This window comes from Macaca fascicularis, chromosome 20 (assembly GCF_037993035.2).
Source record: "Macaca fascicularis isolate 582-1 chromosome 20, T2T-MFA8v1.1".
Classification (NCBI taxonomy): domain Eukaryota; kingdom Metazoa; phylum Chordata; class Mammalia; order Primates; family Cercopithecidae; genus Macaca; species Macaca fascicularis.
In genome coordinates this window covers 67,822,576-67,837,486 of record NC_088394.1, presented here as the reverse complement: position 1 = coordinate 67,837,486, position 14,911 = coordinate 67,822,576, and the positions used below count along the sequence as shown (strand labels likewise).

The 14,911-nt window shown below is 36.5% G+C and overlaps 1 protein-coding gene and 1 long non-coding RNA gene across 2 annotated transcripts in view; one reads left to right on the top strand and one right to left on the bottom strand.

Annotated features, from left to right (window-relative positions):
* PMFBP1 (polyamine modulated factor 1 binding protein 1) overlaps nt 1-14,911 on the bottom strand; it is a 532,821-nt gene that overhangs the window by 405,517 nt on the left and 112,393 nt on the right. The window contains exon 5 of the mRNA XM_074027855.1: nt 9,223-9,306. The gene's annotated coding sequence lies outside the window, so the exon portion shown is untranslated. The remainder of the gene's footprint in view (nt 1-9,222; nt 9,307-14,911) is intronic.
* Nucleotides 1-14,911, top strand: part of LOC123570470 (uncharacterized) — a 128,753-nt gene that overhangs the window by 86,115 nt on the left and 27,727 nt on the right. The window lies entirely within an intron of this gene.

The window sequence follows — 14,911 nt, the reverse complement described above, 5'->3', positions numbered from 1 at the left end:
TGTTGGAAAAATTGTGCCTATAGGCTTCATCAACACAGGGTTGCCACAAACCATCCATTTGTTTAAAAAAGAAAAAAAAAAGGCAGTATCTATGAAGCACAGTAAAATGAAGTATGCTTATACAAGATCATGCAAACAGAAATAGTTTTACATTTTTTTCTCCCAAACTGGATGCCTTTTATTCCTTTCTCTTGCTTAAATGCTCTGGCTAGAACTTCTAGTACAAGGTTAAATAGAAGTACTGAGAGTGGACATCATCTTGTACTTGATCTTCCTGAAAAGCGTTTAGTATTTCACCGAGAAGTAAGTTAGCTGTGTGGTTTTTGAAGATGCTTTTTATCAGGTTGGCAGATTGTCTTTCTACTCCTAGTTGGCTGGATGATTTTATCATGAAAGAATGTTGAATTTTGCCAAAAACTTATTCTGTATCTATTGAAATGATTATGTATTCTTGTCCTGTGTTGTATTAATTTGATGTGTTACAGATTGATTTTCAGATGTCAAAGCAAACTTCCATTCCTAGGATAAATCCCATTCGGCTATAGTGAATATATATATTATAATATGGCTGGATTTGATTTGCTAGTATTTGGTTGAATATTTTTGCATTTATATTTACAAGGGAAATTGGTCAGCACTGTTTTTTCTTGTTTGCTTTGTCCAGTTTTGGTATTGGGGCAACACTGGCTTGACAAGAATGAGTTGGGAAGTACTTCCTATTCAGGTATTTTTGTAAGCATTTGTAAAGGATTGGTGTTAATGTTCTTTAAACATATGGTACAATTTACCAATGAAGGTATTTGGGCCTGGGCTTGTGGAATTTTTAAAATTACTAATTAAATTTCTTTACTTTTTATACAGGTCTATTCAAATTTTTATGTTTTCTTGAGTCAGCTTTGGTAGTTTGTCTTCCTAGGAATTTTCCATTTCATTAAGTTGTATAATTTGTTGGTGTACAGTGGTTTATAGTGTTACCTTATGATCCTTTTCATTTCATTTCTTTAATTTTATGTTCTGGAATACATGTACAGGATGTGTAGGTCTGTTACACAGATAAATGTGTGCCGTGGTGATTTGCTGCACCTATCAACTCATCATCTATGTATTAAGCCCCACAGGCATTAGCTATTTATCCTTGATGCTCTCCTTCCCTCCAACTCCACCCCCAACAGGGTCCAGTGTGTTTTGTTCCCCTCCCTGTGTCCATGTGTTCTCATCGTTCAGCTCCCACTTATAAGTGAGAACATGCGGTTTAAGTGTTGTTTCCTCTTTCATTTCTAATAATTTGAATCTTCTTTTTTGTTGGTCTTCTAAAGTTTTGTCCATTTTGTTGATCTTTTCAAAGAAGCAAATTTTGGTTTCACTGATTTTCTCTATTGTTTTTCTTTCCTGTATAATATTTATTTTTGCTCAAATTTTTATTATTTTCTTCTGCCTCACTGTGTTTAGTTTGTTCTTTTTATTACTTCTTAAGTTATTGACTCAACTCTTTTTTTAAATATAGGCATTATATCAATAATTTCATGTAAGTACTGCTTTAACACTATCTCATATATTTTGCTGTGTTTTACTTTTATTTTCATTAATCTCTAAGTATTTTCTAATTTCATTTGTTAAATTTTTCATTAATTGGTCATGTGTGTATTATTAATTATTCACATATTTCTGGATTTCCCAAATTTCCTTCACTTGTTTCTAATTTAATTCGAATGTGGTAGGAAAACATGCTTTGTATGATTTCAATGATTTAAATTTATTGAGGCTTATTTTATGGACTATAGATGGGCTACTCTGGAGACTATTCTACGTATGCTTGAGAAGAATATACACTTTTGTTGTTGCTGTGAGGAGTGTTTTATAGATCCTGTTAGTTCATGTTAGTTAGTGGTATTTGTATGACACTTCCTTGTTGATCTTCTTCCTAGTTGTGCTATTTCTGAAAATGGGGTACAAAGTCTCCAACTATTATTATTTTATTGTCTTCTTCTCCCTTCAATTCTGTTGGTTGTTGCTTTGTATGTTTTTGGGTCTGGTGTTAGTACATATTTGTTTGTAATTTTTATATCTTCTAGACGGATTGACACTTTAATTATAAATTGTCCTGTTATGACTTTAATAATAATTTTTGTCTTAAAGTCTCATATTAGTATACCCACTTCAGCTCTATTTTGGTTACTGTTTCTGTGGTATAAATTTTCCTATCCATTAGTTGTAACCTCTTTGTGTCTTTGAATCCAAAGTATGTCTCTTGTGAGAGCATATGGTGGGATCTTGCTCTTTTATTCATTCTGCAAATCCTTGTTGGTTGATTAGAATGCTTAATCTGTTTCTTTCTAATTAAAATAATGCAATGAAGGCTTTTATTATCCAAAAACTTATTATTCAGTATACTTTCAGGAATAGATTTGATGCAGAAAATCAGGAAGTGCAAGGTCACAGATGTTGTCAGGTAGTCAGGGAAAGCTTTTTAGTAGAGGTGGTGTGCAAGTTATCTTGGAATATAAGCAAAAGTTAGTCAACTAAATAAGACATGGATTAGAACAGTGGAGCTCCTGAGAATCAGGTATTTCTGGTAGAGCAAACAATATGAAGAAATAAAAGAGCATGGTCTATTTGGCTCACTAGTTGTTTCAGTATTGATGCAGTAGAAAATGGTGGCATTGGGCGTGGTGGCTCATGTCTATAATCCCAGCACGTTGGGAGGCCGAGGCAGGTGGATCACGAGATCAGGAGTTCAAGACCAGCCTGGCCAACATGGTGAAACCTTGTCCTTGCTAAAAATATAAAAATTAGCCAGGCGTGGTGGCATGTGCCTATAATCCCAGCTACTTGGGAGGCTGAGGCAGGAGAATCGCTTGAACCCGGGAGGCGGAGGCTGCAGTGAGCCAAGATCAAACCACTGTACTCTAGCCTGGGCAACAGGGCGACTTCGTCTAAACAAACAAACAAACAAAAAAAAAAAAAAAAAAAGAAAAGAAAATGGTGGTATTGAGGTGTGCTTTAAGTCACCACATATGTATTGTGGTTAAAATTATTAGAATGAATGATATTATCCAGGGATAATGTCAGCAGTAACAAAAGATGAAGGTCTACATCTAAACTCTTGTTGCAGATTTTAAGGAACAATTTCAAGGTTTCCCTAGGTTCTGAAAAGCAATGGAAAATGAAAACCTGAACATTTCATGAACACATCTTCTTGTATTGAGAATTAATGGAATTTAGTTTATGGTTTTTACATGCCCAAGTGAAACAGTCATTAGCAATCATTGAAAAGTTCAGAGCAATGACACGCCCACACCACTCTGCATTGCTTTCTGAGAACAGCTGCACATGCTGCCACAAGTTTGTGCCATACTGTAATACTTTTTACAGTACTATAACTATTTCATAATATATTTTCTTTCTTTATTTAGTTTTTGAAACGGAGTCTCATTCTGTCACCCAGGCTGGAGTGTAGTGGTACCACCTTGGCTTACTGCAACCTCCACCTCCCAGGTTCAAACGATCCTCCCACCTCAGCCTCCCAAATAGCTGGAACTACAGGTGCATACCACCACACCCAGTTAATTTTTGTATTTTTAATCGAGTTGTGGTTTCACCATGTTGGCCAGGTGGGTCTCAAACTCCTGACTTCAAATGATCCACCCACCTTGGCCTCCTAAAGTGCTGGGACTGCAGGCATGGCCCACTGTGTCTAGCAGATTTCATATTTTAATTGTGAACCTTAAAGATACTATAAAAAGAGTAACTCAATCCTCACCATGTAGTGTGGAATATAAGAAAACCTTAGCTTACTTATGTCATTTAAAAATTTATCAGAATATTTATAAAATCCCATTACATAGTTATTACATAGTTCTCAAATGATAGCTATCACAGTTCCTTCTTTTTCTTTTTGTACTTTTGCCTGCATGTCTGTGATGGTTAGTACTGAGTGTCAACTTGATTAGATTGAGGGACACAAAGTATTAATCCTGGATATGTCTGTGTAGGTGTTGCCAAAAGAGATTAACATTTGAGTCCCTGGGCTGGGGAAGGCAGATCCACCCTTAATCTGGTGGGCACAATCTAATCAGCTCCCAGGGAATATAAAGCAGGCAGACAGATGTGAAAAAACGAGATGGGCCTAGCCTCCCAGCCTACATCTTTCTCCCATGGTGGATGCTTGCTGCCCTCAAACATCAGACTCCAAGTTCTTCAGTCTGGGGCCTCGGACTGGCTCTCCATGCTTCTCAACTTGCAGATAGTCTATTGTGGGGCCTTGTGATCATGTAAGTTAAGTAAGCCTGATAACAATACATATATCTATCCTATTAGTTCTATTCCTCTAAGAGAACCCTGACTAATACAATGTCTGTAGGAGGTAACCTTTCAACTATCCATCACAAATTTTATTTATGTTTTCTATACTCCTACAGTATTTCTAAAATATACACACACTCCATCTCTTTCCATCCACCTGAAGAGCATACATCCTTTCAAGGTAATCTATATAAAGAGAAGCAGAAGAAACACCTGATTAATGTTGGCAAACATTTTATAAATTAGGATAAGTCATTTTTGCTGGGCCAAATAGTTTTTGGCAAAGGTTATAAAATATAGACAGTTATGCTGAAGGAAGTGGTCCTTCTCCAGTACAATTTTTTTGCTACAATATAAGTGACTAACCACCACCATTGCTGCTCTGGCTCGTCCCTTTTTTCCCCATCCAAAACATTCAATATGGTGCTGATTTGGCAGGGTAGGAATGAATACTACTGATAATGATAGCATAATAGTTCCATCAGTGCCATGTGCATATTATATCTTGAGTATATATAGTTCATAATTATCGGGGAATAAGAAATTATAACAGATGCAGCTGCAAAAGCAGTCAACTTGCCATCTTCCTGAAGTTGATAAGAACCTAAATGAACACTTTTATACTGTATGACATGTATGAACCAACTGAAAATCCAATTTATAATAACATGCTCCTGTCTTTTCCTTCTTATGCTAAACTACATGAGTTCCATTATTATGTTAAATCCAATATTCTGCTGTTCTCCCTGCTTCTCACTTTCATCCTAGAATCCTAAAGTGTCAAAGTTTAAAATACTATAATAGTATACCTCCAGAAATTTAGTAATAAGGCAGATATAGGTTTAATCTGAAATAAATGGTTTTTATAAATTATTTCCATCTATATCTAACAAGTCTGATCTAGACATTGTTGGCTCAAGTTTCTATCAACTCACAACATCCTGGAGCTGAAGAGAAATTCCAATTTGCTTTGTGTCCCCATGTCTATGAATTAATAATATGGAATTAGGGAATACTAGAAATAGTCCACTACTAATAAGTCTAGAAATGTATCTCATAGTTGAGAGTTGTAATTCAACTCAACAAATACTTCCTGAATATAACGTTCAATACTTGCTAAGTATAAATAGTTATTCATAAAGCAATCACTACATTTAGATGTAAAATATGAGTCACTAGGTTTAAATCTCATTAAATCTTCATCAACAACCCGATGAAGTTGTCCATCACCATTTAGCAGGTAAATAAAATGAAATTACAAAACTCTTAATTGGGGGTGGTGTACTTGAACCCTAAACTATTCAACTCTAAAGGCTGTGTCCTCAGACAGTATTACATTTTTCTTCTTAATGGTGTATTCACTTGGTTTTGCAATCTATTTGAGATTTCAGGTCTATTTTTAAAAATTATAATGTTTTAAAAAGACAATACATTTATATGCTTTAAAAGTCAACACTGAGGCAAGAAGAATCGAAAATTGGTAACGGTAAGTATATCTGGTATACAGATGATGATTTACATCATTAAAAGAAACCAGGGCTCCTTGGAGAAATGGCTTATAGAAGAACTGCGGCAAGGAATGTAGAAGATGAGTCTGGAACATTTTGTTATACCAGAAAGCAATAAAGATATATATATATATTTTAAATTATAGGGGCCAGGTGCAGGGGCTCACACTTGTAATCCCAGCATTTTGGGAGGCCGAGGCAGGAGGATCGCTTGAGCTCAGGAGCTCGAGACCAGCCTGGGCAACACGGTGAGACCTTGTCTCTATTAACAAAAACAACAACAACAACAGCAGCAAAAAATCAAAAAAATTAGCCAGGTGTGGTGGTAAACATCTGCAGTCCCAGCTACTTAGGAGGCCGAGGTGGGAAAATCACTTGAACCCAAAAGGTCTAAGCAGCAGTGAGCTGTGATTGTGCCACTGCACTCCAACCTGGGCAGCAGAGTAAGACCCTGTTAAAAAAAAAAAAAAAAAAGGGACATTTGGAGGAACACAAGAGCCAGTTTGAAGAGATTTCTACTGGCTGAATTTGGGACAATATAAGCATTGAAAAATGTGAAATCCATGAGCCCATACTGATACTTTTTCTTAATGGGAGAAGAGGAGAAGCTTTTCTTCATAGCAACACACCAGCCAATTAATGTGAAAGGACTATTTGGTAAGAAAATCATTTGGCAAGTATTATAGTAAAAGCAGATTTAGTCAAGAATCATCAATATATATTACAATTCATAGGTCAAAACCTTATGAGGAACAAGATATCTCTATCATCTCAAACTATTTTACCAAAACAATTCTTGTTAATTATAAGAGCGAAAGAGTAACTTCACAATGGAGAAATTTACAAGATGATACATAAACCAAATGATCCAAGTTAACATCAACGTTAAACGTCAACATGCGAACAAAAGGACATCACGTCCCTCCTAATATGATACACTGAGAAAGATACCAAATCACTTCTGTGGCATCGTAACCAAAAATCCATAACCTAAATCTAACCACGCAGAAACATCAGACAAACCCAATTTGAGTGATATTTTTCAAAATATCTAGCCTGCACTACTTAAAAAAGGTTAAAGTCACGAAAGACAAACAAGGGTGATTCCAGATTAAAGGAAACTAAGCGATCTGACAATAAATGCAACGTGAGATACTGGATTGCACTCTGATCCAGAAAAAAATTTTTATTTTATTTCCTGTAAGGGCAAAGAAACACAAGGGAAAAAAGGTGTAATATGAATCAGATTTGTATATTTCATAGCAGTATTGTATACAGTTATATATCAGAATATTCTTAGGAAATACAAATGAATGTATTTTGGGGGAAAGAGGCATTGTATCTGCAACTTACTCTCAAATGGTTCAGAAAAAAATAACACTTATATATAATTAAATATATGATATTGTACATAGAGACACACTGTGGGGATAATAAAACACAAATATGGTAAATTTGGGCATCTGGGGAAGAGTATACAGAAATTCTTTGTAATATTCTTGCAGCTTTTCTCTGAGATTGAGATTATTTCCAAGAGAAAATTTACTGCTAAATTGTACTAAGAAGATCCACAATAAACTTAGACACTATAGAGAAGGAAACAGGGCAGCTGAAATATAAGGTAATGGTCACAAAAATGTAGTCTAACTAGATATTATTTAAATTTCCATTAGACATAAGAAATTACAGTAATTTTTAGTGTGATAATGATTTTTTAAAAAACAGCCTTTATCTGTTAGCAATACACAGTAAAATATTTGTGGATATATGCAGATGAAATAATATGATGTCCGACACTGACTTTAAAATAATTTAGTGAAGGGAAATGGGTGTGGGATTATGGATGAAATAATATAGCTTATGCATTGATAATTGTTGAGGCTAGGTGATGGGTATCAAGGTTAGTTAACCTATTCTTTCTTCTTTTGTGTAAAGTCCACAACAAAAGGTTTTTAAACAGTCAAAAAAACGCAATAGAAGAATCTTTGTCCCACTCCTGCCACCATATTTCCTGTCAACTCGTTATAGGTAACCATTTTATTAGTTGCTTATTTATTTTTCTAGTTTCTTTACAAAAATACAAGAAAATACAAATATATATTCTTGTTTTTCCATTCTTCCTACAAAAGGTAACAAATAATATACACTGCTCTACACATTGTTTCCCTTTCCCCCATCAGCTTCATACGTTTTGTATAGCTCTCCATACCAGTATATATAGCTCTATTTTGTGTGTGTTTAAGTATGTTCCATGGTTTATTCAACCAGTCCCTTATTGCTAGATCCTTGATTTATTTCCAATCCTGTATTCATCCAACAATGCTATAATAAATGACTGTGTATATTTCTGTCATTTTGTACCAGTGCAGGTTTACCTACAGCAGTGGTCCCTCACCTTTTTTGCACCAGGGACCAGTTTTGTGGAAGACAATTTTTCCACATATGGAGGGGGTGGTTTCAGGATAAAACTGTTCCACCTCAGATCATCAGGCATTAGATTCTCATAAGTAGTGCACAACCTAGATCCCTTGTGTTCAGAGTTCACAATAGGGTTTCTGCTCCTATGAAAATCTCGTGTCACTGCTGATCCGACAGGAGGTGGAGCCCAGGCAGTAATGCTCGCTAGCCTGCTACTCATCTGCTACTGGTCCCTAACATGTCACAGACTGGTACTGATCCATGGCCCAGGGCTAGGATACCCATGACCTACAGGACAGATAACCACAGGGGAAGTCCTAGGTCAAGGATATGTTTTTTACCATATTCTTGTTCCTTCCACCACTAACATATGAGAGTGTTGTTTCCCCACAGGCTTGCCAATGGAATGTATTATCAAACTTTTGGGTTTCTGTCCATCTGACAGGTGAGAAATTATGTCACAGTATTTTTTCACTTGCACTATTTTTCGTGTTATGGGCAATATAACTGCTATTTCTACCACCTCTCATGTCAGAGGATAAGGGATCTCTATTGATTATGTCTCTAACTATGTCTTTGAATCAGTTTTTTTTCCTAATGCATCTAAGAAATTACTTCTTCAAGTATTCCCTATTCCTTCTGTCTCTTTCATATCTTTAATATTCTCCCTACTTTTTCCTTTCCTTCTAAGGTCAAATATTTTCCTTATTTCTTTTGCTAGATATTACATTCAAACAATATGGTATAAAGAACAGAACATGAGAAGTCTCCTTATGTTGAACCTGAATACCATCCATCCCAAGAGTGAAACACCATTCTCAGTTTATGTATTCCCTCTCTCACACTCTGTACATATAGAGGCACACATGTATTACATTCCACAGATACATTCAAATGACAACATACTGCTTAGTTGAGTTAATGCTAGTTGTTGCAATAATTAAACCCTAAAACCTCAGTGGTTTAACACAATGAAAGTTTAGTTTGCACTCACGTGGTAGTCCAATGCTCAGTTGGCATATTTCCACATGTACTTCAGGCACCCAACTTCTGCAATAGCCTAGCGCTTCAGTCTTCACTTTAGCAGCAAATGGAGGAAAAAAAGAGAGAGGTTAAGACATAATTGGTTCCTAATCACCCTGCCCAGAAGTCCTATCAGATCACTTTGCACATATTCCACAAGAGTAACAGTGATTTTAAATGCAGGAGAAGCTGGGAACTGTAGTCTCTGAGTTGGTACTTATTCAACTTTACTCTATGGAAGGGTAACATAAATCTCTGGAGAATAGAGAGCTGCCTCTTAAGCATAGATTCTTCATGCTGTTTTATTCCATAGTGTGTGTATTTGCTTTATTTATCTTAGAGATGTTTCCAATAGTTCATATTGGGCTGACCAATTGTAAAACCTTTTTTGGAAAAAGAAAAGGTGAAATGTAATCTCAAGTTATTACTTCTATTCAACACAGTGTTGAAAGTCTTAGCCAAACCAATTAGGCAAGAGAAAGAAAGAAAGGACATGTAAATTAAAAAGAAGTCAAATTATCCTTCTTAGCAGATGATGTGACTTTATATTTAGAAAAACTTAAAGATTCCACCAAAAATTATTAGAACTGATAAACAAATTCAGTAAAGTTGCAGAATACAAAAGCAGCATGCAAAAATCAGTACCATTTCTATACACGAACATCAATCAATCTAAAAAAGAAAGCAATCCCATTTACAATGGCTATGAAAAATAAAATAATACCTAGGAATAAATTTAACCAAAACAGTGAGAGAGCTCTACAAGGAAAACCTATGAAAGATATTGAAGAGGACACAAAAAATGGAAAGATATCCCATGCTCATGGATTGGAAGAATATTGTTACAATTTCTATGCTAACCAAAGTGATCTGCATATTCAATGCAATCTCTATCGAAATACAAACCAATGACATTCTTCACAGAAATAGAAAAAATAATACTAAAATTTGTATGGAACCACAAAAAACCTCAAGGAGCTAAAGCAATCCTGAGCAAAAGAACAAAGCTAGAGGCATCACATATACTACAGAGCTATAGTAACAAAAACAGCATGGCACTGGCATAAGAGCAGACACATAGAGCAATGGCACAGAATAGAGAAACTAGAAATAAATTCACACAGTTACAACAAACTGCTTTCATAATGTGTGAGAGTGCTTTTCCTCCACAGAACTAATCAAAATGTTTACCTTTGCCCATTTGATGGATTAAAAAAATGGTCCATCAGTGTAGTCTTTTTTTTTTTTTTTTTGAGACGGAGTCTCGCTCTGTCGCCCAGGCTGGAGTGCAGTGGCCGGATCTCAGCTCACTGCAAGCTCCGCCTCCCGGGTTCGGGCCATTCTCCTGTCTCAGCCTCCTGAGTAGCTGGGACTACAGGCGCCCGCCACCTCGCCCGGCTAGTTTTTTGTATTTTTTAGTAGAGACGGGGTTTCACCGTGTTAGCCAGGATGGTCTCGATCTCCTGACCTCGTGATCCGCCCGTCTCGGCCTCCCAAAGTGCTGGGATTACAGGCTTGAGCCACCGCGCCCGGCCCATCAGTGTAGTCTTAATTCACTTTTCTCTTCTAAAAAAATGACAATCTCATCAAAATGTTAGGAGTTACTAGATTTATTACCCTTTTCATTGCTTGTCTGTTTTTTATTTTATGAAATTGTTGGTATTTCTCATTGATTTGTAGAGGCTCCTAATACACTAAGGTATCTTATTTGCAATACAGAATTTTAAATGTTTCCTGCAGTTTATAGTTGGTCTTTTTGCTCTGCTTAGTATTTTTTAACCATGAATTTTTTATATTTTTATTTAATCAAATTAATTAATCTTTTCCATTGTGACTTTTGAGGTTTGTGGCTGACTTAGAAAGGAGTTCTCACCTTTGGAATAAAGAAATAATTCTCCCAGGGTTTAATCTAGTACTTTTTTGTTTTTATTTTTCAAGATTAAACCTTTATTTCATCTGAAATTTTTGTTGTAAGGTGTGAGATAAGAATCCAGCATTCTGTGTGTGTACAGATGCCTAGCCCACTGTCACACTATCACTTATTGTTGCATAATACACCTTTTCTATGCCAATTCAAAACATAACCTTTAACATGTACTAAATTTCCATATGTATTTGAGTCTACTTCTGTACTTTCTATTCAATCAATTGATCTGCCTATCAATTGATGCCTATGTATTCTTACACATAATTTAAATCAATTTAGCTTTGTATTATGTTTTAGCATCTTAGTGAGACAGTCTTTCCTCATTATGTTACTTTATTTTTATTTTTATTTGAGACGGAGTTTCGCTCTTGTTGCCCAGGCTGGAGTACAATGGCACGACCTTGGCTCACCACAACCTCTGCCTTCCGGGTTCCAGCGATTCTCCTGCCTCAGCCTCCTGAGTAGCTGGGATTACAGGCATGTGTCACCACGCCTGGCTACCTTTGTATTTTTAGTAGAGAAGGGATTTCTCCATGTTGGTCAGGCTGGTCTTGAACTCCCGACCTCAGGTGATCCTCCCGCCTCAGCCTCCCAAAGTGCTGGGATTACAGGCATGAGCCACTGTGACCAGCCCATTATGTTACTTTTTAAGAATTTTCCTGGTTATTATATTTTTTTCATGTAAACAACTGAGTTCCTTGACTAATTCCAAACTTCACCCAGAAAAACATCTATACATGTGTCCTACTATTATCCTCTTTAGCCTACTCTTTCTGTTCATAAGAGTTCTACTTTCTTCCTTTTCACACGAAACCTTTGATTTCTTAAAAAGCTTGATTCTATCTCATTAAACAAAAAAAGCAATCAACAATTTCTTTCTTTTTTTTTCGAGACAGAGTCTCGATCTGTCACCCAGGCTGGAGTGCAGTGGCCTGATCTTGGCTCACTGCATCGTCTGCCTCCCAAGTTTAAGTGATTCTCATGCCTCAACCTCCCAAGTAGCTGGGACTACAGGCAGGCGCCACCACACCTGGCTAATTTTTGTATTTTTGGTGGAGATGGGGTTTTGCCATGTTGGCCAGGCTGCTCTTGACCTCCTGGCTTCAAGTGATCCACCCACCTCAGCCTCCCAAAGTGCTGGGATTACAGGCATGAGCCACCACGCCCAGCCAATCAAGAATTTCATAACTGCTAAATCCAATAGCCTTTCTCGGAACTCCTTGGCTTCTTTGAAATTCCAGACCCTGTTAACTCTTTGTCTCTCTCGAACTTCTCTCCTTTCTTTGCTTTTATGTCTGCTTCATTCAGATACTTCACATCCTTTTTCCCGAGCTCCTCTTCCCCAGAGAAAGTTACTCAAAAACATTCTGTGTCCAAATATCTGTCTTTGGTACACTACTCTGTGTGTGTCTGTGTGTTTGTGTGTGTGTGTGTGTGTATTTCCTCTTCAGGTCAACTATCATGAAATATCTATCGGTAGTTCTGAGTTCAGCTTATGGTAGGTATAAATTAAAAATAAATACTAAATGAATGGGCACCAGTTCTAATTTCCCAAATTCCTGCTTAAAATTTCTCCAGGGATTCCCTTTAGTTATCAACACATCAACATATAAAATGCCTATACAGTAGAGGAAATAGTTTCTCTGAATCCTAGACTGGTTAAACCATATCTGGAACACTGAGATTCATTTGGCACCACATTTTCAGAGAGGCCACGACAAATCTGAGTGAATCTAAAGAAGGGAAACAGGATAGTAAATGATACAAAACTCAGGGTATAAGAGGAAATGTTGAAGTAACTTAGGATGTTGAGTCATCAGAAGATATCATTAAGAAAAGACATAGCAGTACTCAAATATGTAAAGAGTACTTTCTGGTAGGGGGCAATGTTGGGTGGAAGGAGGTTATAAGGTTATGGCACTGTTCATTTACTTCACAGAACAGACGCTTTACTGATGGTGAAGTTACAGGGAAACAAATTCTTTACAATTAGAATTGTACCAATAATGAAATAATAGGCAGATTCTTAAAGTAGTGAGTGCCCTCACATTAACCTCTCTGAACTTCAATGTTCCCATATGTAAATATAGATTTTTTTTTTTTGAGATGGAGTTTTGCTCTTGTTGCCTAGGCTGGATCTCAACTCACCACAGCCTCCGCCTCCCAGGTTCAAGCAATTTTCCTGCCTCAGCCTCCCAAGTAGCTGGAGTTACAGGCATGTGCCACCATGCCCAGCTAATTTTGTAGTTTTAGAAGAGATGGGTTTCTCCATGTTTGTTAGGCTGGACTCGAACTCCTGACCTCAGGGGATCCACTGCCTTAGCCTCCCAAAGTGTTGGGATTACAGGCGTGAGTCACTGCGCCTGGCCTACACATTTTAATACTCACAAATACCTGTGCAAGGTAGGTACATAGTTTTATTTATCTACCGTATGTTCTTGTGACATGATCATAAATTCAGGCTGTTAATGGCCCAACCTGATCTGTAGCAACATCCTGTGAATAAGTCTTCTAGACTCTGATCCATCCTATCAATTCTAACCATTTTGTCGGATCAAACTTCCTGACATAAAATTTCCCTTATCAAAAATTAATGACAGCAGGGCACAGTGGTTCACGTCTGGAATCCCAGCTGTTTGGGAGGCTGAGGCAGGAGGATTGCTTGAGCCCAGGAGTTCAAGACCAACTTGGGCAACACAAAGACAGTGAGACCTTGTCTTAAAAAACACAAAAAACAAAAAGTTAATGACTTTCACTGTTAACAAAAACAAAACAACAAAATCCTCTAGAATTCTTTTCTAAGTCCCTAGTTTTATTTTTACCACTCTGTCCCATAAATCCTTTTCTTCTTAAGTGCCTTGTACTTTTGGTATGTATATATTGCACCTGATATTGCTAAATGATCCCCTCTCTTTGTGGTATATCTATTCTTCAAAGTTTAGCTCAAGCAGCATCTCCTCCCTGGGCTTTGATCATTACAGAAGGAAGAGATCCCAACCCATTCTGAACATATGTGATGCTATCTAAATCACGACCATAAAATTCTCTTGTTTGGTAGTCATCTGTAGTATATAATACTGCAAATATAACTTTCTACAATGATGAAACTGTTATCTGTGTGTCCAACATAACAGCCACTAACCACAAGTGACTACTGAGCATCTAAAATGTGACGAGTGCCTATATACCAGACAGTGTGGTCTTGGAGGGCAATACATTAGTTTTCTGATGCATAGAATATTTACTGAGAAATAATTATGTTCTAGGCCCTGTTTAAACATTTTAACCTATCATTTCATTAATGCTTTTCTATTGTCATTCTAAGATAAATAAACTGAGTCAAAGAAAGTTTAAATAACTTGCATCAAGTCCTAATTCTTTGGGATTAACAACAATGATGCCAATCCACAGATTATTGTAGTAAGAATATTAGAAAATATGACAAGGAGCTCAGTAAATCATTAAACAGTATTCTTAAGATAGTTATTTTACCTTCTTTTGGTGTCTCTTACAACGTCTAGCACATCACCTTGTACATAGTAACTGTAACTGAATCAACTGATAATTTTACATGGCTTATAGGTAGTCTTCTACACTTGCACATAATGTTTTCTAAAATCAGAGTATAAATTGAATGTAAAAAAAATGAAGTCATAAAAATAAAATGTGTTATAGCCACATGATGGAATATTATTCAGCCATAAAAGGAATGAAATATCAATTCATGCTACCA